Below are 26,661 nucleotides of genomic sequence, written 5' to 3'. Positions count from 1 at the left end.
AAACAAGGGGACCCAAATCAGATTGGCCAGGGACCTTTGGGTGTAGCTATTTTATATGAACAGTGGTCCCTAACAACAGAAATGGAAGTAGGGATTATTATAGAAATACAATTAAATCTATATACGTTTGTCCATTCGGACAAGGAATCTTTAATATATTTGTCTTAAGGTAAAACAAAACAACCAACATTCAAGTGGGGACACATACGTCGTGAAAAATAAAAAAGGAGAAAGAAGGCTCGGGCATTTACATGGGCTTGGATTTAAATATGCAGTAATCCAAGAAAGTACAGAAAACAACACCATAGCACATTACAATGAATAATTTTGATAGTGTCAAGGTGTACCGAGCCGACGACGTTTTGATCCCATACAACTCGGTATCAGAATCATCATCAGGACATAAGAATATATGCCCGAGACTAATGCCTGTTGAACAATCACACCAGTAGACCCATGCCCTGGATGGGACTGGGAGCAACTGACAAGGCAAGTGCGTGGGCGCACGCCGTAAGAAACCCCTTACGAGGTCCGGTGGGTCCTATAATGATGTATTTTCCAGTATCCATGGTGAAGGAAACTGAATTAAATAGTAGCAATCCACTTATGAGCTTCGGTGGGCATTAGAGTGACAATGTTCGTAGTAGGTCCCCTTGGGGTACAGGAACCAGAAACGATCCGTGTGGCAGTGCTGCAGGATCCGAGTCGGGAGCTGAATAAGCCCAGCGGTGAAGTATGCGCACCGGAACATCGGGAGGAGCTCTGAGACTGGATGATAGCACTGGACCTGCAGAACGCCTATTTCTATAACCCTGTCCTGCCGGCCCACCTGTGTTAACTGCGATTTTTGGTGGGACAGGAGCATTCCAGTTCACTGTGCTCCCCTTTGGTCTCACAAGTGCTCCTCAGGTGTTCGTGAAATTGATAACAGGGATGGCAGTACATTTTGAGAGGTAGGCTTGCCCCATGCAGTCAGCAACCATCTCCAGACTCCAGTGACCCTTCCTTGGGGTTCACAATTAGAATGCTGAAGTCATGCCTGACTCCTTCTCAATGCTCCCCTTCATTGTAGCCATTCTGGACACCATTCGGTTTTGCGCCTTTCTCCCGGCAAAAGAGCATATGAAGGAATCTGCTTCTAGGTAAAGTCTCCACCAAAAAGAGAGTTACCAAAGGCAAGACACCTGTTCATTATGATGACCACAGCCTGGACATTCCATAACATACCATAAGTACGTTTTGTTGCCCTGGACTGCAGAGTGGTCCTGACCTCCAAAGTCGGTGTTAACCACTGTTAAGAGCCTGCCTTGTAAATATGGATGTATGGGTGTAGACCAGTACAACTGATAGGAAGGGCTATGAACAGCCAGGATCAACCAGCAGCATGTGAGGAAAGTGGTACCTGACAGTGGAATCTCACCCAACATATGGCAATACATCTGCTTACTGTCTCCCTGCTTCATAATGCTCCACCTGAACCTTGAATGCAGGCAAACTGTGGTTGGTGCCAGCATCTTGAGCTTGCTGACTGGCTGAGATATTTCAAGAGTTCTTATACGAAATTCTGATTTAAGTGTTATTGACCTCTGCCTAGGCCTTAATGAGTTGTTTGGCTCTCTCCAGCTTGTTCTAACTTATATTAATAACCCGTCCCACAGTTCTGGGTTGGTACCAAGGACGATGGTTATGAGTGAAAGTGTCATTAACAGCCACCACCTGTCCATTTTGTTTGTAATTGCCATTGAACTGAGAACGTAGGCAAACAGTAGTTGCTGCCAGCATTAGAAGTGTTCTGATTAGCTGAGACATAACTCACGGTGCGGTACAGGGTGCCGATAACTATTTATTGTGCTTTTACGTTCAAACGTGTTACCTTGTGTCTTATTTTGTAAAGAAGGCCTTTGTGTGCTAAATATATATATATATTTTATATTTCCTCTACAGAATATTTGAACTTTATGGTCTTCATTCAGGGGGGGCCCTGCATTTGATTCCAGTTACTAAACAACTTTTTCACTCGGCTTCCACAAAATAAACAGGTGAGCAAATCCCATCGTGACATTCTAAATCTGTTTTTTTATCACTGGCATAAGCTGTGTAGTCACCACATTCTTATTTCATCTATTGCTTTCCATACACACTCTTTATTTGTAAGCATGCATTAATATACTTTTTTTCTGTAAGACAAACAATATGCCCTTTTTGCCGTTCTGAGTACTTTACAAACGTTACATTAAGTTAATGTTGACATTGAAAGGATATGACTTTTGGTAATATGTAGGTTGGTGCGACCTACTGGTATAGACTCATTTGAAGACAGAACATTACCATTGTGAAATTCGATGCTTGATGTAATAGCACTCGTTGCGCCTTACAAATCTTATGATTGCTTGATTGAATAGCAGATTCGCAGGATACCCCTTAAGCTGTTTATGGGATATCAATCAATCAATCAATAAAATGTGTAAACCTCGCTACTCACCCGTAAGGGTCTCAAGGCGCTGGGGCGGAGGGGTCGCTACTGCTCGAACAGCCAGGTCTTGAGTTATTTCCTGAAGGAGAGATGGTCCAGCGTCAGTCGGAGGTGAGTGGGGAGGGAGTTCCATGTCTTGGCTGCCAGGTAGGAGAAGGATCTTCCTCCGATGGTGGATTTGCGAATGCGTGGGACGGTGGCGAGGGCGAGGCTGGCGGAGCGGAGCTGGCGGGTGGGTGTGTAGAAGGTGAGGCGGCTGTTGAGGTAATTTGGGCCCGTGTCGTGGAGAGCCTTGTGTGCGTGGGAGAGGAGTCTGAACGCGATCCTCTTGTTGACAGGGAGCCAGTGCAGGTATTTCAGGTGGGCGGAGATGTGGTTGTGGCGAGGGATGTCCAGGATGAGTCGTGCTGAGGCGTTCTGAATGCGCTGCAGTCTTTTCTGTAGTTTGGCTGTGGTTCCAGTGTAGAGTGTGTTCCCGTAGTCCAGGCGGCTGGTGACGAGGGCCTGGGTGACCGACTTCCTGGTTTCGGTGGGGATCCATCGGAAGATCTTTCGGAGCATGCGCAGGGTGTTGAAGCAGGATGACGAGACGGCGTTGACTTGCTTGGTCATCGTGAGGGAGGAGTCCAGGATGAAGCCCAGGTTGCGTGCGTGGTCCGTTGGCTTGGGGGCGGTGCCCAGAGCAGGGGGCCACTAGGAGTCATCCCAGGCAGACGGGGATGGTCCCAGGATGAGGACTTCCGTCTTGTCTGAGTTCAGTTTCAGACGGCTGATCTTCATCCAATCTGCAACGTCTTTCATTCCTTCCTGGAGGTTGGCTCTGGCGGTGGCGGGTCGTTGATGAGGGAGAGGATCAGTTGAGTGGGTGGGGCTGAGTGAGGATCCTTGCGGGACGCCGTAGATGACTTCGGTGGCCGCGGATCGGAACGGGGGGAGGCGGGCTCTCTGGGTTCTTCCGGCGAGGAACAAGGTGATCCACTCCAGGGCTGCTCCTTGGATTCCGGTATTGCTGAGGCGCTGTATCAGGGTGCGGTGGCATACGGTGTCAAAGGCTGCCGAGAGGTCTAGGAGGATGAGGGCAGCAGTTTCCCTGTTGTCGAGCAGGGACCTGATGTCGTCGGTGGCGGCGATGAGGGCGGTTTCGGTGCTGTGGTTTGCTTGGAAACCGAACTGTGAGTGGCCGAGTGATCCGTTGGTCTCGAGGAAGGCGGAGAGTTGTCTGTTGACGGTCTTTTCTATGACTTTGGCTGGAAAAGGGAGGAGCGAGATGGGGCGGAAGTTCTTGAGGTCCGTGGGGACAGCGGTGGTTTTTTTCAGAAGGGCGCTCAGCTCTCCGGGAAGGTGGCAGATGCGAAGGAGCTGTTGATGATGTTCCGGAGTTGGGGTGCGATGATGGAGTCGGCTTTGTTGAAGATGTGATGTGGGCAGGGGTCGGTAGGGGAGCCGGAGTGGATGGTGTTCATCAGGCGGGTGGTGTCTTCGGTGCTGACAGGGGTCCAGATCCGAAGGGTGTTGGTGGGGGACTCTCGTTCGGTGGTTGGGTGCGTGGTCTGTGCGCCGAAGCTGTTGTGTATGTCGGCGATCTTGCGGTGAAAGAATGAGGCGAGTGAGTCGCAGAGTTCTTGCGAGGGCGTGATGTCGTTGTTGCAGGCGCTGGGGTTGGAGAGCTCTTTGGCGATGCTGAAGAGTTCCTTGTTGTTGTGGGTGTTGTTGTCTAGCCGATCTTTGTATGTTGTCTTCTTGGTGGTGCGGATCAGTTGGTGGTGTTTGCGGATGGCGTTCTTGAGGGCTGTCATGTTCTCTGCTGTCTGGTCGTGGCGCCAGACTTTTTCGAGGGTGCGGCAGGTTTTCTTGGAGTTTTTGAGGTCGTTGGTGAACCAGGAGGCTTTCCTGTTGCCGGGTCTGTTGGGAGGATTCTTCATTGGTGCGATTTCGTCGGCGCAGTTGGTGAGCCACTGTGTGAGGTTGAGGGCTGCTTGGTTGGGGTCCGTCGAGTTGGTGGGTGGGTTTTGGCTGAGGGTGGTGGTGAGCTGGTCGGCGGTGATCTTGCTCCAGCTTCTGCGGGGAACCTGTTGCGGGTGGTGGTGGTGGTGACGCTTTGAAACAGGTAATCGGCCCAACACTCTGCTTTATTGACATTGTCAATCGTGAAATAATTAACGTACTTTATCTTACAAGCCCAAATCATTCCATTTAGATTGTCTACCCACGAGGTACACCGGCCAATGAACCGATTTTAAAGTGCTCTGCATCAACAATGAAATTACGACCTTAGGGACCCGTTTCTCAGGTAATTGCACCATCATGGTGCTCTCCTTCCTAGCCCAATTAAGCTAGTTTCTGAGTCTAGCGCAAATATTTGTCTATTCATTTCTGTAGGAATGACCCTGTTAAGACCTGTATTCCTTCTCACCTCAGACCAATTCATGATCTGGACATAAGGTAATACAATGATAATTACAATTTTGTATATTAATACCCTGAGCCTTATGGCTTTACGTCCTCCATGACTATACTAATATCTTTCCACTTGAGACTCCAACCTAGTCATATACTATTACCCATGATCCTATACTGACTTGAATTAGACCCTGACTCCTTTTTAAAGACCCTTGTATCAACCTATGTATGTTGTAATTTTTTGTAACTCTGTGTAAATAGTTGTCATTCAGTGATCATCAAGTAATCCCTTGTAAATTACCCTTTTCCCGTAGGAACCGCCCACCGATCAGTCCCCTCACCCTCTCACTGTCCTGATGAAGACCCGCCATGTAAGGGGGAGTATCCCTACAATGAGGGTCGAAACGTCGACTATTAGCCGCAGTACATGATTGGAGTGTGATTGATTACACCTGACATTTATGATGCTATATTGATGTTTATCATGAGTTTTTGATTAATTCCGTGTTGGCTCCCCTGCGAAGCCACTTTCAATTGTTAGAAGCAATTTACAACTGGATTGTCACTTGAACCTACCCACAACTTCCCAACACTGCACCCCTTTTCCCCCTTTCCCTGTACAGTGGGCACTGTTAGATGTATATCAATTATTTATATGTATATATGCACGAAAAAAATACAGTGGAAAACATGTTTACACTATTTGAATAAACAATAGTGCTTCTTAAAGTAATTGGTTTAAGAAAATCTGTTATTGTGTATAAAGTAATTCCATTAGGTCCGGGACCACTCTTTCTATAACATATTACTACCCAGGTCCCTTGACTACCGGGTTCACCTTCTTACTGTAACTCTATTGTAGCGGGTGGTGGTGGGCAGGGCCGGACTGGGAACTGAAAGCAGCCCTGGCAAATTTTCCCAGACCAGCTCCCATCCGGCGCGTAGCGAGCGAGCGCAACGTGCGAGCCTGGCGACTACTAGGGGCTTTAGGGCTGTTCTCCCCCAAGAAAATTTGGGAAAAAGACAGAGCAAAATGGACAATTTTACAGCACATTTTCCATTACATATTCAATTGTATGAACTTTTTAAAGCACTTTAAATAGTAGATGATGACCCTAAAGAGCACCCGGTTACACCCACCCAGTCAGATCATGTACCCATAGACATTCTTTCAGAGAGCACCAAAAATAGACCAACCAAAAATAGACACGAGTAGTGAATCAGAGAGAACAAAGTAAAAGTGAGACCAGCCCCTACATGGTGTGTAGCGAGCAAGCGCAGCGAGCGAGCCCGGCAACTACTAGGGGAGTTTGGAGGGTTCTCCCCCCAAGAAAATTTTGGAAAAAGAGGCAAAAATGGTGAATTTTAGAGCACCATGTTACCCACCCAGTCACATTATGTACCTGAAGCACACATGCTCTTTCCATGAGTTTTCACATTAAAGCTAGGCTTGCTGACTTTATCAATGCTTGTTGTCAAAAATGTGTCCCAAAGTAGTCTAGAAAACTCAACTTAACTGGATATTTTCATACCTTGCTGCCAGAACCAGAATACCACCAGAAATTACAGTTTGATTCCACAAGCTAGCTGAGAGATAACCCAATATGAAAGTGTTCTCCTTTTCCAAGCTCTTTAAAGAGAGACAAATGATTTCTAAAGAAACGTACCTAAAGATGGTGCTGAAACATGGATAGACATAGGCAGCGCAGCTCCCACAAGATATGTGGTTGGAGGTGGGAGTAGAATAGAGATGCTTTGAAGAAACCAGGGATGCCAACTGTGCCCTCTGCACATCTGCCTGTCTCTTGCTTGATCCATGTGACCTGTCTACCCACATCTTTCCTGTGCAGTCCTAAACTCTTTAATGACTCTGTTTACAACACAGCTCTTTCTCAGAGGTGGTTGGGGGCAGCGGTCTTGAAAGTGGCATTGTCTTGCCAATGAATGTGTGTGATGTGACCTCTGAGGGTCCAGTTGGGGTGAACCAAGGTCTGACGGCAGCTGGGACAGTGCACAGTGATGAAAGGCACAGTTTCTTCTAATCCTGCTGTTTTCCAGTATGACAATGTTTGTGTGTTTTCAACAAACCAGAGACTGGCAGGTGTCCTGTTACCATATAGGAAAGAAGACAGATGCATCTATGACCGGAATGAAAGAATAACCAATACACAGGAAGACACACAAATAGGTAGGTCTGCCTGAAGGCCTGCTTGACCTACAATCACACAAGAAGCCATACAAAGGGCAAAGAAAAAACACAGGAAGATAGAGGCAGGACAGGTAAAGGGGAACACAGACAGAGACACAGATAACAGAAAAAGAAGGAAAACTGGCCTAGAGGAACGACAAAAAGACAAATCTACAGGACAGATACAGAGGAATACTGACATAATCTCAGATTATTGACAGGCACCAAGGTTAGACCAATCTTTCATTCACAACCTAGGGTGAGGTGACACTTCGGCTTAGAGACAGGCGACTCTATGAGGAAGCAGAAATTTACTTTAATACACATCATGTGTCTTTGAAGTTTGAACAGATCTTGATCCCAGCCATCCACATCCAGGCGACAGCCAGGCAAGAAGGGGTGCTGTGCTAACCGCTGTGGGGTAAGTGACTGCCCTAGCCCTGCCTTTTGTGTTTATGACCTGAAGAGGGGTTGGGCTAGCGTAGGCGGACTCTCGGAGTGGCTTAATCATTCTGTGCTCGTCTGTGTGTGTCACTGTCTTGGCTTCGGGAGTCAGGGCCGGCAAGGCCCAGGCAACGCGCAATATACAACTAGTCAAGCCCTGGCCATCCCACTTCAATCTACCCTACCCCTCTCCACCTCAAATTAACCTACTCCAATCTATATTGAGATAAGTTTACAATGATACCAAATAATTAACAATCACTGCTGCCATCACCTTATTGGGCATGTGGAACTGGATATGGCAATGGCATGGATACCTTGCATTATCTGTATTGCCATATTATGCCTTGATTTCGTACCAATTGCAATAAAAACATGCTTTAAAAAAACTACTCCAGTCTACTGCATCTAATTCCACCTACTTCAATCTACACCACCCCACTCCAATCTACCCCACTCCAAACTACCTCACCCCATCCCAATCCACCACACGCCTCTCTATCCAGCTCCACTGCAAAACAATCTATCCCAATCTACCCCACTCCAATCTACCCCACACCTCCCCAATCTACCCCACTCCATCCCAATCTACCCTACAATATACCCCACTCCAATCTAACTCCCTCCACTTTACTCCAGTTGACTATACCCCTCTCCAGTCTACCCCACTCCACTCCCATCTACCCTAATCAACCCCACTCTTCCCAATCTACCCCAATCTACCCCACTCTACCCCACTCTTCCCAATCTACCCCACTTCATCCCAATCTACCCCACTTTATCCCAATCCATCCCACTTCATCCCAATCCACCCCAATCCAATCTAACCCACTACAATCTACCACGCTGATCTACCCAACTACCTAATGCCTCCCCATTACAATCTACCCCACTCTCTTCTACCTCACTCTAGCCTCACTACACTACGCCAATCTTCCCCACTCCACTCTACCACAATCCACCCTATTCCACTACCCCAATTTACCCCACTCCAATCTACCCTACGCTACTCCACACCACTAACTTTTAGACATGCTGAACAGTAGCCACACTGGTATACAGCATGGCTGAAACACATTGCCCAAGCAAATAGCTCTCGCATAGGCAAGATCTATTGGCTTTGCCAGTGCTTGTTTATTAGTGGCCTGTTGACAATGCATATGCAGAATTTCATGATAAAACGGAGGAACGTCTAGTTTTTAAGATAAAAGCCTAGCAGCATTAAGAACGTTTTGGAGTAAAAGGCTTTCACCTAAGTATTTTAACTTTCATGCTCCGTGTTACACTAGCATGCTAATTGGTGCCAGATTTTGCAAATATTAAAAACATGTAGGAATTGTTTTATTGCACACCAAGGTATAACATGCAGGTGCTCCTAATGGCGAACGATTAATACGTTAGCCGCTACGCTAGCTGACCATGCCTTTCAATGTATATTATATTTTTCTTATGTTTTTTCCCTGCCTTTTTTTGGCAGAGCTGTTCATCTCTACAGCCTCACATACCATGACCATGAAAACGGTGCTGTATTTCCTCGTGCGCCAAGAGACCCATATTAGGCCCAACTGATCATTTTCTGGCGCCGGTCCGGACCTTGCCATCCGAACTCTGCATTTAAGGCGCTCACGAATTCAGCTGATGTTTCTACTTTTGAAACCACTGGTGGCACTTGGGCTTGAATGAGCATTATCGGGGAGCATTATACACCATGAAATAGAAAGGAAGTACAGGGCCAGTTGGCTTTGGTGGAGTAACCGCCACCAGAAACCCAATCAACTTCAAGCTCCTGATGAATCTGTGGGGCCCAAAGGTGCACCAGAGAGTTCCAAACCATCTGTAAAAGCTGCAGCATGGTTGCCTTGAAGTCTGAGATTTGCTGCAGAGCCTAGTGTGGCCGGTGAACTTGCAGCACAGTGGCTACAAAACTGGAATGGGATCAGTCGGACATAAAAGCTAGAGTTATTTTATGAGACTCTATTTTAGAGATACCTATTCCCTTTAAATTGGTACACATTGGCCAATGTTACTAAGCCAGCCAGGTGTTAACTGAGTCTGGTATTTGTAGGTAAGTTGGGCTTCCTTTTTAACTGTTGAGCTTAACAAACGTCTGAAAGAATAGGGAAAACCTATCCCAATTAACTGCCAGCTGAACGTTGCCTTTGTTTTATTTAGAAAAGAGGGTGATAGAGCTCAGTTTGAAAGGGGTATAGTGGCCCTCGGCTGATTCTGGAGCCTAACTTATGCATGCCAAGGTTTTGGCCACACCATGAACAACTCTCTTGGACCCTTAGGGCCTGTGGTTAGGGTCTATCGAGCCTGCAGTGAGGATACCACAGACATCATCAAAGGCCCTGCCATGGTCAGTAAGGAAACATGGAATAACACCTGCCAAAGACCCAACAAGGAATCTGTAGGTAGGGTTCCATTTGTCAACCCCCAAGTCAGTATACACACAAGGCCTGCATCTATAGTTATTTATTATGCACAAGTCTGGTGAAGAAAATATGCAGCATGATTATAGCAACACAGAGTATTCCAACTTCTATGTGGTGAATATTCCCTTTTGTAGTAGCCAACCAGTAGTGATTTTTGTTGAAACATAAGCCCATTGCTTTGACTTTCTCAAACTGTAACCTCTTGTTCAGTATTTTCTTAACTTTATGGCTAACAATATCACAGAACACACTATTCCAAAAAGACAAAGGAGGTTCGAGCCTCTCTGTGCTCAGGTAATTTTAAACAAGTTTGTAAATTATAATCTGGTCCTACAGTCTGACCATGACAGAGAAGAGAACCCCTCTCAAGCAGTCCTTTTATCTGCTGTCCCACTGCTACGAGCAACAAGTCGGCATGGATATGGGAAGCCTTGCATCAAAGGCCTTTCACAGCCGTGTGTTATTTGAAATCAGTGAGGAGGCCAGGTGTTTCTAAATTCCTTTTTGCAAGGGTGCTTCCGCAAGATTTCCCTCTTCCCCCCACAACTACGGTACCTGATAAATACAGCAGTGAGCTCCTGTGATCATATTTACTTATCTTGCAGCTAGTGAGCCCATATCGGAGGCTACTGCACCAAAAAGCCGGGGCCTGGCGCCACCATTTATCCTGCATTCTCAGGCACATGCTTTGCACCGGGGGCTGGGTGTGCTCAGAGATGTGTATGGGGGATTCCGTATTTAGCTCACATCTCTATTCACGACTGTTTTCTTGGTATGCAATTAAGATTCAGAAAAGAACATATAAGATACGGAATCAGAAAAAAAGGGCCTGCCTCCTGCACCCGTTCGTACTCGTTGTAAAAGTTGTGCTCGCTACAGAACAGGGAGAATGGGCATTTGACATCTGCACACTCTTATACAACCCCCACCCCCGTGCTCGGATCATTGTTTCAAATGGCATCGGCACCTGTCTTCCCAAAGTGAGTTCATGATCTTCACATATGTACGCAACATACGTTGTCATTGTAACAGACCCCCAAATGCAGCTAAGTGTATCTGTTGCACCAAAGAGGCCAAACTCTGAATGGGCACGTAAACGGGGTTATTGCCTTAGACCGTAATAGGTGTGATGCACATTGGCTCACAGTGTGGCAGAAGGATGAAGAACTGATCATGCCCATGTAATGCCTGTATCTGTTTGGTTAGGAGAGGTCACGCAACTGCCACTGATGGAAGCGGCCCTCTCCATCACGAACATGGGCCCGTATTTTCAAAATGTTTAACTGGTGGCACAAATTCTAAATCACCTGAAATTGTATGTAATTTGAAATTCACACAAACAAATGTGTCCGTACACGGAGGGAAGCTACTAAGGGCCATGTCGCATGTTATACGGGAGGGCAGGGTGAGCCATTATTCCCCAAGGGGCCATACTTCTTCGGAGCCCCATGCCCGTGCTACATTTGTTTATAGAGTGTAAAGTAAGTCTACTTACTCAATTTATTAATAACAAGTCAACTAACGTGGCTAATACCAGTAGACCGTGCCAGATATTCTGAGTTTCTTGACCCGGGCTCCACAAAAATACCTAACATGCCTGAGGGTCATATCTGGGAGTCCACTTTACACCTAGAAATTTGAACCATCATTGCGGAGTATTAAATAACTCTGTTTTGCTGGAGTTCAGTTTCACAACGATGGCTAGCACCCAGGCCTGTATTCGGAAGAACTGTGGTCTCGGCCAATAAAAATCCTTGGCAAAACCCATCGTCCACACAGCAATGCACTTGACTGCAGTACTAGGGAAGTGCCTGCCGGCTGCAGGCCGCCTCTATACCTTATGTTTTAATCCCGGACAGGCAGCGGCCCGGCCCACCGACTAGTGCCAATGCCATGATGAAAATGCAATTTGGAAAAATGCACTCACCTGCGATCGGCGGGCCGGGGCAGTCTGCAGACAGTCGGCAGCAGCATCAAGCATCAGGGAGGGACAGTGGGACACGCAGGCAGGGGCTACTACAAATAATTAAATTATGGGGTGCATGCGTGCAACTTGCCTAAATCTCTGGCTAGCTTAGTTCGTCTGGAATGCTCTGACTCACGGGTCACGCGCGCGAACCCCAATGCGCATGTCATGTCACCACCAATGCCGCCCCTCCCCACCCTACGTGGTTGAACTGAGACCGCGCAGACGCGGAGACATCTTCGCTGCGCGATTGATATTGATTACATTTGCACTAGTAGAGAAAAAGAAAGTACAGATTTATTGATGGTGTGCTTTTTTTCTGCCCCCGCACGGAGCGCTGAGCAGCGAGGAGAGACGCAGACTACTACGAAGTAGATCTCTAGTCTGAGCTTCAACTTCTCTATTTATTGACTAACACGGCACGCACGCTGGACAAAAAACCGGCCCAACATCAAAACCGGTCCCCTGCCAAAAAACCGGCCCCCACCCCTGGCAGCCTACCGGGGGATTGCCCGGTGCCCGGCATTGCCAGTCCGGCCCTGGTGGTGGGTCGTGGTTCTCCTGAAGTTGAAGTGGACGCAGCTGTGATCTGTCCAGTGTAGTCCGGTGGAGTGGCTGAAGGAGATGTGCTTGCTGGAGGAGAAGATGGGATCAAGCGTGTGTCCGGCGTAGTGGGTGGGGGTGTTCACCAGTTGCTTGAGTCCGAGGTTGGCGAGGTTATCCAGCAGGGCGGCGGTGTTGCAGTCCTTGTTGTTCTCCAGGTTGAAGTTGAGGTCCCCGAGGAAGATGTAGTCTGTGGAGATGAGGGCGTGCGGACTGACGAAGTCTGCGATGGCTTCGCTGAATTGTGTGCGTGGTCCCGGGGGTCTGTAGATAAGGTTGCCTCTGAGGGTGGTCTTGAGGTCGGTGTGAATCTGGAAGTGGAGGTGCTCGGCGGCGGTCAGGGTGTCGTCGGAGTTGGTCGTGATGCGGATGGTGTTTTTGTGGACGATGGCGATGCCTCCTCCGGTTTGGTTAACGCGGTCCCTCCGGGTTATCTTGTAGCCTTCCGGGATGGCTATGGCGATGTCAGGGGCTGAGGAGGCGTTCATCCATGTTTCTGTGAGGAAGGCGACGTCTGGTGATGTTGTGTGGAGGAGATTCCAGAGTTCGACGGCGTGTCTGTGGACGGAGCGGGTGTTGAGCAGGATGCACTTGAGGTAGTTGTTGTTGGGGCTTGGCTTTGCGGGTGCGGAGGCAGGTGAATTTGCAGCTTTGGCAGGTGAAGGGTCCGTGGGTGCGTTTCGGGGGGGCTCGGAAGCAGGCGGGGTTCCGGCCGGCGTTGAATACGTGGAGGGTGGCGGTGTCGTAATTTCGTCAGGTGCGTTGGCATCTTCGAGGACCAGGGGTCCTGGCGCTGGGCGCGGTCCAGGCACGGATGGGCGTAGACGGGCTTGCCTTTGGCGCGCCTTCGGCGCGCAATCGGCGTGTCCACTGCGCACGTCCGCTGCACTCACGTGCGGCGACCTCCATAAATGGCAAAGTGGGAGGGAGGAGCAGCTGGGAGGCGGGAGCGGGGTGGCCAATGGGCGGGGTACAAAAGAGAAAAGGGGGCGGGGCCGCAGGGGAGCAGCGGCGGGGAGGGGGAGAAGCGGCGGGAAAAGGTACACGGGGACGGTGAAATTACAGGGCCACAGCTAAGACAGGGACAGCAGACTGGCAAAATTCAGGGGCACAGGCAGGCACAACAAAATACAGGGGCACAGGCTAAGGTAAAACACAGAACTGGCAAAGAAACTGGCAAAGAAACAGCAATCCAGGCACACGGCTGTAGCGAGGCAGCAGCGGAGGGGTCAGGGTCCTGGCCCTCACGGGGGGAGCCGCGCGGTATGTGGAGCCCTGCAGGATATACTTTAACATATATTTAGAATGGGCTTTATGCCAAAACGTGGTCCGCATTTGATGGCTTTCTTATCTATCCAGATTCCCTGCCCCTTATTCAGTCATGTGGCTTTCCTACCTATTTTTGTCTTTCTGCCACGCATGTAGAATTTCTGATAGGAAACTATTTCTTATTTGTCAGGTTTCCGTTTCATTTCAATTTTAGCACTCTCTGGGAGTGCATCACCTTCTGTCATCTCTCCCCAGCCTCTTTGTCCCCAGCTCACGCTCTTCCTTTCTACACTTATCTGGTTCTCTCCTTCATTCCCATTCCACACTAACTTTTTATTTTTTTATTGATTTTAGAATCGCCTAGCAGATGTACAGTTCTATTGGACTCTCGCTTCTGTCCATTTATGCAGTATACCGCACATACTTTATTTCCTACTTTACTATTTGAATATGACATTGACCATCTTGGAATGGAAAATTAATGTTAAACTATGAATGGAAAAAAAACAAGATGGCTGCTAGTGTCAACATGCATGCACATGCTCAGGCAGCCATCTTTATATGTTATTTTGTTTTTCTCTTTCAAAGACAGGTTGCCCGTGACTGTCCACGCCTGGACGACACATTTTGGAATGCTTTTTGATTTTACTTTCTTTGTATTGTTTTTGTTCCAATCCAATTATCCCATTTTGACATCCCATGTGAGCACGTCATATGCCTATGTGCTCACACACCGGCAGCCATCTTGGAAATTTTTGTTGTTGTACTTTATTATTAATAAACCAATCAAAGATGGCAGACAGCTATTTTCGTATGTAAATTAAAAATAAACTACAAGCAGTGACAAAAGCAAACCAGCATTGTCAAAGCCAATCGCTTTGCTCCTGAGTTTTACAGGCGAGACCCAATGGCTTTTAAAATGTTTTTTTTTGCATTTTATTTTATACGAAGATGAGTGCAGAGCTGAACGAGTCCACACTCTCACAAAAGTGAGTAACAGATTGACAATTCATTTTATCAAAGGAATTAAAAAATACAATTACATGCGACAGTCCTGAAATATGAAAGCAACATTTCACATGCCAGTTCGGTGACATGCACTGTACAACCAAAGACCCATAGGTCCCACTACTCTTCCTTGTTGAATTTATATTGGCGTAAAGAGTGCTGGGTTGGATGATGGGAGCTGTGGCTAGTCAGCGTTTCATGTTTTTCGTTTTTTCTGGATGAGTGTCATTCATATTAGATTTTGGTTTTAAATACGCAGTGGCTTTGGTGTACGTATTGCCATTTGAGCTCCATAGGATAGTGCCTTCCATTTTCCACTCTAGCTTCTCTTCAAATTTTATGATTGCATGAGGATCCCAGCCTCTGGCTAAGAGTGCGTGTGACTTGAGATTTAGTTTATATTCTTAACATTTTGCTGTGTGCTTGGCTTATGTGCTGTGTGTTGTCTGGTATCTGGGTCTTACATTTGAGGGGCGGGGTCACTGTGCATACATGTGTTGCCTAGTAGAACATCAGTAGACTATCCGCCGTTTCATTTGGTGAGGTGGCTGTTGTAGTGTTTAGAGCTTTTCTTCATAAGCATTCTAGCAAGTCGGGGCAACCACCTATAAAAATCATAGTCAAACAATTTGAATAGAGGGTGGGTTCTGGCTGCTTGCCACGCAAAATTTGTTATGCCCTGCTTTCATTAACTTTGTTTTTCTGTTAAGTGTGTTTCAGGTTGGGCTGCCTCAGTGTTGCTTAAGTCTAGTAAATAATGGATAAGTCAACTAGAATAGAGGTTCTGGTTGACAAGTCAAGTCAAGTCAATACCACTTTATTCGATTAATTAAAATCATACAAAGTACACATAAACATACAATAATTCCATTCATTATGCTGTTTAAAAACATCTTAAAAACAATATATTTTGGTTGGTTGACATTTGATCATTTCTCAGCGTTTTGTAGTGTATATTTTTATTTTTCTCCTAATATATAAAAACCTTTTGGTGGATATCTTCTGAGCGCTTGGCACTGTTACAAGTGCCAGCTCTTCCAGGGAACCATATAGGATGACCGTGTGATTGTTTTGCATTGTTTTGTCAGATTTTAAAATGAGTTTCTTTGGCATGATTCAATTATTTATGGAACACAATCGAAAGACATACAGTGTTAAAGTGTACTGGTCCAGTCTGGCACCTGGCAAAGGTTTGCAGGGCGATGAATCTGCAGGAACCATTGAGTTAAGGTTCTTCAATTTCTACCACCCGCAGCCTAAATCACAGGCAAACAGTATCCGACCAGTCTCTTCCTGCGGTGACTATTCATGACACATTTCTATAGTTAACCCTTTGCTACCTATTTCAGACATTTCAAGTATGACTGAAGAAATAATGAGGTAGTGAAACAGTCACGTCAGACATTACCGATATTACAACTGTGCTCCTCATTCCTCGCCTATCCTCCTCGCTATAGAAAGGGGGGCATTAGCAAACTTAGGGCCAGATGTAGGTAAATCCGATTTACCGACTTTTAAATACCGAGTCATACCGATTCGGTATTTAAAAGTCGGTAAATTGGAAGGAGGCAGATGTAGGTAAAAAATTACCGAATCTGTCAGAGTCGGTATTTACAGATTCTGTAAATACCGATTCTGTATTTCCCATTGATTCCTATGGGCCTTGAAGCCCATAGGAATCAATGTGAAATACAGATTCGGTATTTACAGAATCGGTAAATACCGAATCCTGAAAGGGTGCAGGGGGTGTCACTTTGACACCCTCTAGCACCCCAATTCTGGACTTGTGTGCAATGTGGCACACAGACATGCCCTTAGGGCATGTCTGTGTGTCACAGTGCACAGGTGTGCATGCACAGATGTGCATGCACACCTGAATTCGGTATTTTACCACCCAATAGGATTGGGTGGTAAAATACCGATTTTTAAGGGCCTGTGGCACCCTTAGGAGTGCCACCTACATATGGTTTCTCCGAATCGGTAAATATACCGAATCGGTATTTTACCGATTCTGTCAATTTACCGATTCGGTAACTTTACAGAATCGGTAAAATATAGGCCCCCTACATCTGGAAACCAAAATAACGGTCGGTAACGGCCGAATTCGGCCGTTACCGACCGGTATTAGGGCTCCTACATCTGGCCCTTAGTGTCCAAAAGTGAACATGCTATTTTTGCTCATTGTTTCCAACTGCTATTGAATTCCTTTCTTTCCAGGTGTAAAACATGTAGATGATCAAAATGTAGAATAATGTCAATAAGATTGAGGTTGTAATTCCAGATTGTGCAGGGTTCAAGTTGGAAAATGTACATAATTGTGCTAAATGTTATTTTTCTATATCTTTATTACGTCTGTGTTTACCTTGTTCCAATTCAGAGATGTAGGTTGTAAATCAGTGTTAAAAAATGGCACAGAAATACATACCGCTGTAGTGCTACAAGTATTGTTTTAAAATACTATGAGCAGTCATACTGTCAGGAAACTACTTAATGAAACGTTTGAGGGAGACTTGCAGAGTTTATGCATAACTCCTGACAATGTCTGTACCTCTCCGGCACGTGTGCCATCAACACATTGTTAAGGTCCTCACATGGATCTGAAAGTCTTGACATTCTTTGGGTTGTCACGTGTTGGACAGGCCACATGAAGGGCCCGCTCCCCCTCTGCCCGACCAGGCCCGAGCCCGGTCCCTCAAGTGTTACACACCACCACTTCACGTTTTCCGTCCCTTCCGGGACCCCTGCCTCTGAACATCTCGACCTCTTGGGCCCGATCCACTACGGGCCCGCGCGCCCGACCTGGGCGCCATCTTGGACACTGCACCACGAGGCCGCGTGGCCTCCGATCGACCCTAACCCTGGGCCTGGCCAGGCCTCAGACATCCCGGCACCACCATCCACCCAGGAGGTGAGCGGACTACTTGGCAGGTCAATCGGAGAAAGAGGTGTCGATGGCTCTCCCCCGCCAGGTACCGCTCGCCCCCAGCCTCCCCGGGCGCTGGCTCCACCCCCCTGCTGGGTGTCTGGACTCCCTCATCCTGGACCCCCCGACCTCCAAGTGCGAGGGTCCGGACATCAAAGGGCAACAGCCCTATAACTGAGGCAGCTCCAGAGCAGGAAGGCAGTTGTATCCTGGAGTCGAGAGACGCAGAGAAGAACTCATCCTTGACGGACTACTGGCGCTGCCGTAGCCCTACCTTGTGAACTATCGTCCTGCCTGCTGGCGCTGCCGCAACCTTCGTAAACCTTCATCGTCGTCGGGACCTGCTGGCGTGGCCGCGGACCGTTTGTACCACCATCTTCATCGGGACCTGCTGGCTCCGCCGCGGACCGTCGCTATCTTCAACCATCTCGGGACCTGCTGGCTCCGCCGCGGCCCGATCATCTAGAACGCCGAGCTCGAGGATTGAGAGCTATCCATCCACCCAATTGGTAACAAGACTGTCCCGCTACCCCTTTTCCCCACCAGAGACCCGAACCGAGGGGACCCCTGAGTCCAGACCTCCTTGTATCATTTGACCGTACTCAAAGAATTGCTGATAAAGTATCGTTTAACCTTATCCTTGTGTGGTGTCCGTCTGTGGGGGGGAAGTTACTTGTCTGTACGATCGCTGGAGACGGCTCTCCCTGGAGACCTCTCCCCTTATACTCGGCCGACCCTCCCGGTCCGTCTAACATTGGTGGCCAGCGGCGCGATCCGAATCACCGCATAATCGTACAGAGAGTAGCTCACCCCACGACGAAATCACGATGACAACCAAAGAAAGCGGATCCACCGAGAGATTTCAGATGGAGAAATTGGAAGAATACAGCCATCGTGAATTAAAACAATTCTGCATCGAACTAGGTATCGCTACCACCGGTCTAAGTACCAAAGATGATTTCAAACAGACCCTGGAGTCCTGGGCAGAAACCGGGGCCGTCAGACCCCCGGACCAAAATATCACAGCAGTAGATACCGCGGCTCCCGAGGAGCGAAGAACGGGCCTCTCGCAAGACAAGATCCAGGAACGAGAAAGAACAAGACTACATGAACTAGAAATGGCCCGGCTCAAAATGGATGGTGAACTCAAGTTGGCCGAACAGAAACTGAACTTAGAACATCTGAGGCTCCGAGAAGAAAGAGAGGAAAAACAGAGACAAAGAGAGCTCGAGGAAAAAAGACTGGCATATGAACATGAGCGCAAATTAGCTGAGATAGACTTACGCAAGCAGAACAAGGAATCAGGGGCGATCGAGCAACCCCGCACCCCGGGAGCAACAGATAAGAAGGTACACATCCCCAAGGATGTCGTTCGAGAATACTTCCGAGAGGACGACATCCAACAATGGTTCAAGGCCTACGAAATAGCTATGACCTCCCACCGGATCGATCGAAGCGACTGGGGAGCCGGTCTATGGGGGAGATTCCTCAATGAGGGCCGCGATGCCCTGCTACAGCTCCCGGACCATCTGATGACCTCCTATGACCACATGAAAGCGGCCCTCCTCACCCGCTATGGGCTCACACCCGAGATGTACCGCCAGAGGTTCAGAGACTGCACCCGCATCCCGGGTACAACTTGGGTGGAGTACGTTAACTATTTCAGCAGAGCCTTCGAGGGTTGGATCAAAGGAAGCAATGTCACAACTTACGAACAGCTCTTCAATCTCATGGTGTGGGAGCATCTGTCAAACAATTGCTTCATCGAACTCCGGCAGCACCTCCTCGACAGCAAATTGTCTGATCCACGGCAGCTCGCAGCCGAAGCTGACCGGTGGGAAATCACCAGAGTTGGCCGAAATGGGTCCTATGAACAGAACCGAAACCACCACGGTCAGCACCGTCCCCGAGGAGGAGGAGGGGGGGGCCAAGGAAGAGGAAAAGACAGCACTCCGGCCGCCCCCGCTGCCAGCACCACTCCCCCGGCCAACCGGGGCAGCACCCCGGCAGGACCGGGATACAGGGCCAATGTCACGTGTCACCGATGCCAGCGAGTCGGCCACTACGCAAACGACCCAAATTGCCCACAGAACCAGAGCCCGAGACCCCGCCAGGTGGCTGCCGCTGCCCTGGGGGAAGAACAGATCTCCGAGGAACAAGAAGAATATGAGCAAGAACATCAAGAATGGGAGCCAGCCGCCATGGCTCTAGCTTGCTTAGGGGGGAAAGACATGGTCCCGCGGGTCCCCCTACCCGCTAACACCCGGAAATACAGCCAATGGGTGAGCATCAATGGACGCCGGGCCGAAGCCCTCCGTGACACCGGGGCCAGTGTAACAGCCGTCCGCTGTCACCTGGTGACCCCAGAACAGTTCCTACCAAATATTCTCTGCCCTGTCCGTTCAGCCGATAACTCGGAGAGTCTGTGTCGGATGGCCTGCGTCCCTTTCGAATGGGGAGGGGTCTCCGGCATGTTGAAGGTGACGGTCCGAGATGATGCCCCCGTAGACTGCCTCCTGGGGAATGACCTTGAAAGCTCTCCGTGGGCAGCAGTAGAACGAAGAGAACACCTGGGGATGTTAGGCATCCCGGACTGGGCGTGCGTCACCACCCGGTCCATGGCCGCCCGTGCCAATCTCCGACCCGAGGAACCTGAATGGCCGGCGCCTCCTCCCCCGGTCGCCCCAGTCGAAGACGCCGACCGTGCCGTCCCCCCAGAACCAGCTCAACCTCCGGGCCTCTCGGGCCTCGACCAGTGGCATCAAGAGGGGGGGCCCACACAGGAGCAGTTTCGCCAAGAGCAGAAGACCTGTCCCTCCCTCGAGGGACTCCGCCAACAAGCCCTCGCCCAGAACGCAGGGGATACCTCCGGAACACATTGGGTCTATTGGGACAATGATCTGCTATACAGTGAACAAAGGATCGCGGAGTTGGGGGCCAGTCGAGTGCTAGTGGTGCCCCTCCGTTTTAGAGACTTCTTGCTAAATCTGGCCCACGATGTCCCCCTGGCTGGACACCTGGGTCAGGATAAAACTTACAGCCGCCTAGTGACCCACTTCTTCTGGCCTAAAATGAGGAATGATGTACTCCAGCATTGCCGATCTTGCCCCACGTGCCAAGCCAGTGGGAAGAGCGGCCGCAAACTAAAAGCCCCCCTGCAACCATTTCCAGTGGTCACCACCCCGTTCGAGAGGGTCGGGATAGACATTGTGGGGCCCCTGGACCCCCGCACAGCACAAGGACATCGGTTCATCCTGGTACTGGTGGACCACGCCACCCGCTACCCCGAGGCTGTTCCCCTGCGAACTGTGACAGCCCCGGTAGTCGGCCGGGCCCTGATGGGGATCTTCTCCCGTGTGGGCTTCCCCCGAGAAGTCATCAGCGACAGAGGCACGAACTTTATTTCAAAATATATGAAGTCCCTCTGGCAACAGTGTGGGGTCACCTACCGATTCACGACCCCCTATCACCCTCAAGGAAACGGACTCGTTGAGCGGTTCAACCGCACGCTCAAAGGGATGATTGGGGGGTTGGAAGAGCCCCTCCGTCGCCAGTGGGATGTGCTACTGCCGTGCCTCCTCTTCGCATATCGAGAAGTCCCCCAGAAGTCCCTCGGCTTCAGCCCGTTTGAACTGTTGTATGGACACCCCGTACGGGGGCCGCTCAGCCTAGTCAAGGAAGGCTGGGAAATGCCCCCTCTAAAGAACCCTCCAGATGTCTTCAAATACCTCCTAACCCTCCGCAACCAGACCCGCCGGTTCAGAGAGCTGGCAAAAGCAAACTTGGAGGCCAGTCAAGAGGACATGAAAAAGTGGTATGACCAAAATGCCTCCTCCATCGAATTTGAACCCGGCCAACAAGTATGGGTGATGTCCCCCACCGAACCATGCGCCCTGCAAGACAAGTGGACGGGGCCCTTCAAAGTAGTCGAGCGCAAGGGCCCTGTCACCTATCTCATCGACATGGAATCTTCACGGAACCCCCTCCGGGTCCTCCACGCTAATAGACTGAAACCCCATTTCGTGCGTTCAGAACTCAGCCTCCTGATGGCCACAGACAATGGAGCCGAAGAAGACTCCGAACCCCTCCCTGACCTCCTACGGACTCGGGAGAAAGACGGCTCCGTGGACGGGGTCCGACTCTCGGAGGCCCTCACCCTGGAACAACGCCAAGAATGTCGAGACCTCCTGCTGCAGTTCGCCAGCCTGTTCTCCCTCACCCCAGGTGTCACCTCCTGGTGTGTGCACGACGTGGACACGGGGGACAGCCCCCCTATCCGCCACCGGGCCTACCGCGTACCAGATCGGGTACGGGCCTGCATTCAAGAAGAAGTAACCAAGATGCTCACGCTCGGGGTCATTGAGCCCTCAGACAGCCCCTGGGCCAGCCCAGTAGTACTGGTCCCCAAAGCAGCCACCCCCGGCACCACACCGGAACTCCGGTTCTGCGTCGACTACCGGGGCTTGAATGCGGTCACCAGAACAGACGCACATCCCATCCCCCGGGCAGATGAACTAATCGACCGCATGGGAGCTGCCCGCTACCTCAGCATTTTCGACCTGACGGCGGGCTACTGGCAGATCGGCCTCACACCCCGGGCCCAAGAACGATCTGCGTTTTCCACTCCTGACGGCCATTATCATTTCAAGGTCATGCCCTTCGGCATGAAGAATGCCCCAGCAACGTTTCAGCGACTCGTTAATCAGGTCTTGGCCGGACTCGAAGAATTCAGTGCCGCCTACCTAGACGACATCGCTGTATACAGCCACCACTGGTCCGACCACCTCCACCACCTCCGAGAGGTGCTACAGGCCCTTCAGCGAGCTGGCCTCACGATCAAGGCCAGCAAATGCCAGATTGGTCAGGGGTCCGTGACCTACCTCGGACACCAGGTGGGAAGCGGCCTGGTGGCCCCTCTGCAGCTCAAGATCGCCGCCATCCAGTCCTGGCAGCCCCCCATCACCCAGACCGAGGTACGCGCCTTTCTGGGACTCACGGGCTATTACCGACGGTTCGTGAAGGACTATGGTAGCATAGTGGGGCCCCTCACAGAACTCACGTCCAAAAATCAACCAAAGAAGGTCAACTGGACCCCAGACTGTCAAACAGCCTTCGAACAACTGAAGGCCGCCATGTGCTCCGCCCCTGTGCTCCAGGCCCCCGACTACAGCCGGGAATTCGTCGTCCAGACGGATGCCTCCGACCACGGCATTGGGGCGGTCCTGTCTCAATTGAACCCCGAAGGCCTTGATCAGCCAGTGGCCTTCATCAGCAGGCGACTCCTGCCTCGAGAACAACGCTGGAGCACCATCGAGAGGGAGGCCTTCGCCGTGGTATGGGCCCTCAAAAAGCTCCGGCCCTATCTTTTTGGCACACACTTTCGGGTACAGACCGACCATCGACCCCTGCAATGGCTGATGCAGATGCGGGGGGAGAACCCAAAACTACTACGTTGGTCCATCTCCCTACAGGGGATGGACTTCACTGTGGAACATCGACCTGGACAAGACCACGCCAACGCGGATGGCCTGTCACGCTTTTTCCGCCTCGACGAGGAGAGTCCCCAAGAGGATGGGTGACTCTCCCCGCCTTCAGCTGGGGGGGACGCATGTTGGACAGGCCACATGAAGGGCCCGCTCCCCCTCTGCCCGACCAGGCCCGAGCCCGGTCCCTCAAGTGTTACACACCACCACTTCACGTTTTCCGTCCCTTCCGGGACCCCTGCCTCTGAACATCTCGACCTCTTGGGCCCGATCCACTACGGGCCCGCGCGCCCGACCTGGGCGCCATCTTGGACACTGCACCATGAGGCCGCGTGGCCTCCGATCAACCCTAACCCTGGGCCTGGCCAGGCCTCAGACATCCCGGCACCACCATCCACCCAGGAGGTGAGCGGACTACTTGGCAGGTCAATGGGAGAAAGAGGTGTCGATGGCTCTCCCCCGCCAGGTACCGCTCGCCTCCAGCCTCCCCGGGCGCTGGCTCCACCCCCCTGCTGGGTGTCTGGACTCCCTCATCCTGGACCCCCCGACCTCCAAGTGCGAGGGTCCGGACATCAAAGGGCAACAGCCCTATAACTGAGGCAGCTCCAGAGCAGGAAGGCAGTTGTATCCTGGAGTCGAGAGACGCAGAGAAGAACTCATCCTTGACGGACTACTGGCGCTGCCGTAGCCCTACCTTGTGAACTATCGTCCTGCCTGCTGGCGCTGCCGCAACCTTCGTAAACCTTCATCGTCGTCGGGACCTGCTGGCGTGGCCGCGGACCGTTTGTACCACCATCTTCATCGGGACCTGCTGGCTCCGCCGCGGACCGTCGCTATCTTCAACCATCTCGGGACCTGCTGGCTCCGCCGCGGCCCGATCATCTAGAACGCCGAGCTCGAGGATTGAGAGCTATCCATCCACCCAATTGGTAACAAGACTGTCCCGCTACCCCTTTTCCCCACCAGAGACCCGAACCGAGGGGACCCCTGAGTCCAGACCTCCTTGTATCATTTGACCGTACTCAAAGAATTGCTGATAAAGTATCGTTTAACCTTATCCTTGTGTGGTGTCCGTCTGTGGGGGGGAAGTTACTTGTCTGTACGATCGCTGGAGACGGCTCTCCCTGGAGACCTCTCCCCTTATACTCGGCCGACCCTCCCGGTCCGTCTAACATCACGTGAAAAACGCCTTTAAGGATAAAAGTATTAAACTTTAAGGGTTTCAGTTGCTCTTTTGTACTATCTTCAAGCGACTTAACAGCTTGCGACTTAACAGCTTGCGTGGGATAAAGCTCATTTCTTTGAGAGATATTAGTCTCGCTTTCCCATTGTTCCTGATTGTAATATTTGATTGGATTCTATTGTTCAGGTTAGATCTTGAAATACCTCTAAAGTTCTTTCTTTTGTGTTATCATTGAAGCTTCTGTGATGCATATGTTTTGTACCAATGCATTTGTTCCACTCATCACGTTTTAAACACCATGTTAGATTTCTATATTGTACGCCTCTATGTATTCAGTCTGGCATGTCTGCTAGCAAGTCGGTGCCTCTACACAGATGAGAAAGCACCAGATCATGGACTTTGATTTCGAAGTTTTAGGAGGAATGATTTATCCTTAGCCTGAAAACAATATTGAGCTCAATCCCGGTGCTCAGAGTTTTTCAGGCAATGTGGGGGCGTGAACTGGATAGAGGTCCCTGTCACTGGTGAAGCTTAGGATTTTGGTGTTTATGGGCACTGTCACTACTGAATTTTAGGGGTTTGGCATTCATGGAGAGTTGTGTTGAGCTGTTTAGATTAGATTCATGTCTTCAGAATAGGTGTTGTGCTTTTCTGGAGGAGTTAGCTCTAAGAAAGAATTTAGTTGGTTGGGTTTAGCTTGAAGTAGGTGTTCGACATTAAAGCGATCTTCAAGTCAATAAATGTCTTTAAGGGATGAATGCAGCCTTAAGTGTGACTTGTGTATAATCAGCCCATTGATAGATTTTTTTTCGTTGCTTGTCTGTAGTACTTCCAGTAGTTCAATGTAAATATTTAAGCTGAGGAAGAGGTTGTGGATTCCTGAGGTACCCCTGTGGTTACTGGAAGCTGATAAAATCTCGATGTGCTCCTCTGAACTTGCTGAATTCGAAGCTGAACCACTGGAGCATGGGTTTGCATATGTTGATTTCTGTCTATTGGTTGACCTTGCTACAAGCTGCTGACCAGCGGAGTAGAATAGTGAGGCATTGCTCATTGTTGTCCACCATGTTTGGGTCATTGTCTAGGGCTTGCATCGATGCAATATCCTTGCTTCATCAGTGCCGAACCCAGACTGCTAGTCTCAAAAGTCTTAAAGTTCTTCAGAATTTCATAGTGCTCATAGTATCGACAAGAGCAACTGAACATGCCTCTATCAACCTGGATAATATAAATGCTTTACTGCGGTCTCACTTTTGTAAAATTAACTTTATTAATTACATTTGATTAACACACAACACAGGTGTACATTCCAAAGTTAGCATTCATGGATAGCATATGCTTTAACACGTTGATTATAATCAGCAGTCATGCTGCCCCACCCCTTTCCTGGTGTGCTTCGAGGGCTTCCTTGCAGCTCCTTGATCAGTAAGTCATGACAGCACTCACTCCATGCCCTTAAATCTTCTTCTAGTTTCTCGTCTCTACGGCACACTTTCAAGCGTACCTCTTCAGCAATGTTTAAGTTTTGTGTATCCTGGTGCCCACCCAGGACACCCACATCTTTCATTTTTGTTGGGGGCTCTGTAGGGAGCTCGAGGATCCCCACGGCCTCGCTATCTCATTGCAAGTGCCTGCATCTTCATTTAAAAAAAAAGAAAAATAATAATAATGGGTGTTCCCTGGGGCACAATGCAGTATTATTTTTTTGTTGGGGGCTGCAATGGGAACCCAAAGGCTCCCGCAGCCCACCGGTTCTTTGCAAGCGGCCCCATGGGACCAGCAACGTTTAAAATGTTTTTTTTTAATACTAGGGTTTCCCGAAACCCACCCGGGGGACTCCAGAACACTTCTAATAGTAGGAGCTGTGGTGGGTAGCCCCAAAGCTCCTGCAACCCCACTGGCTTCCCTGCCTGCACCCAATCTAGATCTGGCAATAAATCCAACCACTAGGAGCAATTTGTTTTTGCTCCCTCCGGTTGGGAGCAATATTATATTTCCCTGCCCACAAGAGCACAGCAGGGATACACCTTTATGCTCCTACCCAGCGTTCTCAGCTTTCTGCTTCCTCCCGGTGGAAGCACATTAGAGTTCCCTGCCCATGCTCTCTTGGGCAGAAATCTATGGTGTCCCAGACTTGGTGTCCCCGGGATACCACAACAGAGCCAACTTCGGTGGATGAGGTCCACGGGGCCATAGTATGGTACAAGGAGAGTGGCATCTATTTTAAAGATGGAACCGGGATATCGGCTGCACAACCCTGTTCCTTTCATTTAAAGACTTCCCCAG

The 26,661-nt window shown here is 49.7% G+C and overlaps 1 protein-coding gene across 1 annotated transcript in view; it reads left to right on the top strand.

Annotated features, from left to right (window-relative positions):
- BBS2 (Bardet-Biedl syndrome 2) overlaps positions 1 to 26,661 on the top strand; it is a 317,210-nt gene that overhangs the window by 60,633 nt on the left and 229,916 nt on the right. Inside the window, exon 2 of the mRNA XM_086947694.1 lies at positions 1,945 to 2,039. The gene's annotated coding sequence lies outside the window, so the exon portion shown is untranslated. The remainder of the gene's footprint in view (positions 1 to 1,944; positions 2,040 to 26,661) is intronic.

The sequence above is a fragment of the Lissotriton vulgaris genome, chromosome 12 (assembly GCF_964263255.1).
Source record: "Lissotriton vulgaris chromosome 12, aLisVul1.2, whole genome shotgun sequence".
Taxonomy (NCBI): Eukaryota; Metazoa; Chordata; class Amphibia; order Caudata; family Salamandridae; genus Lissotriton; species Lissotriton vulgaris.
This window is presented reverse-complemented; position numbering and strand designations above follow the sequence as displayed.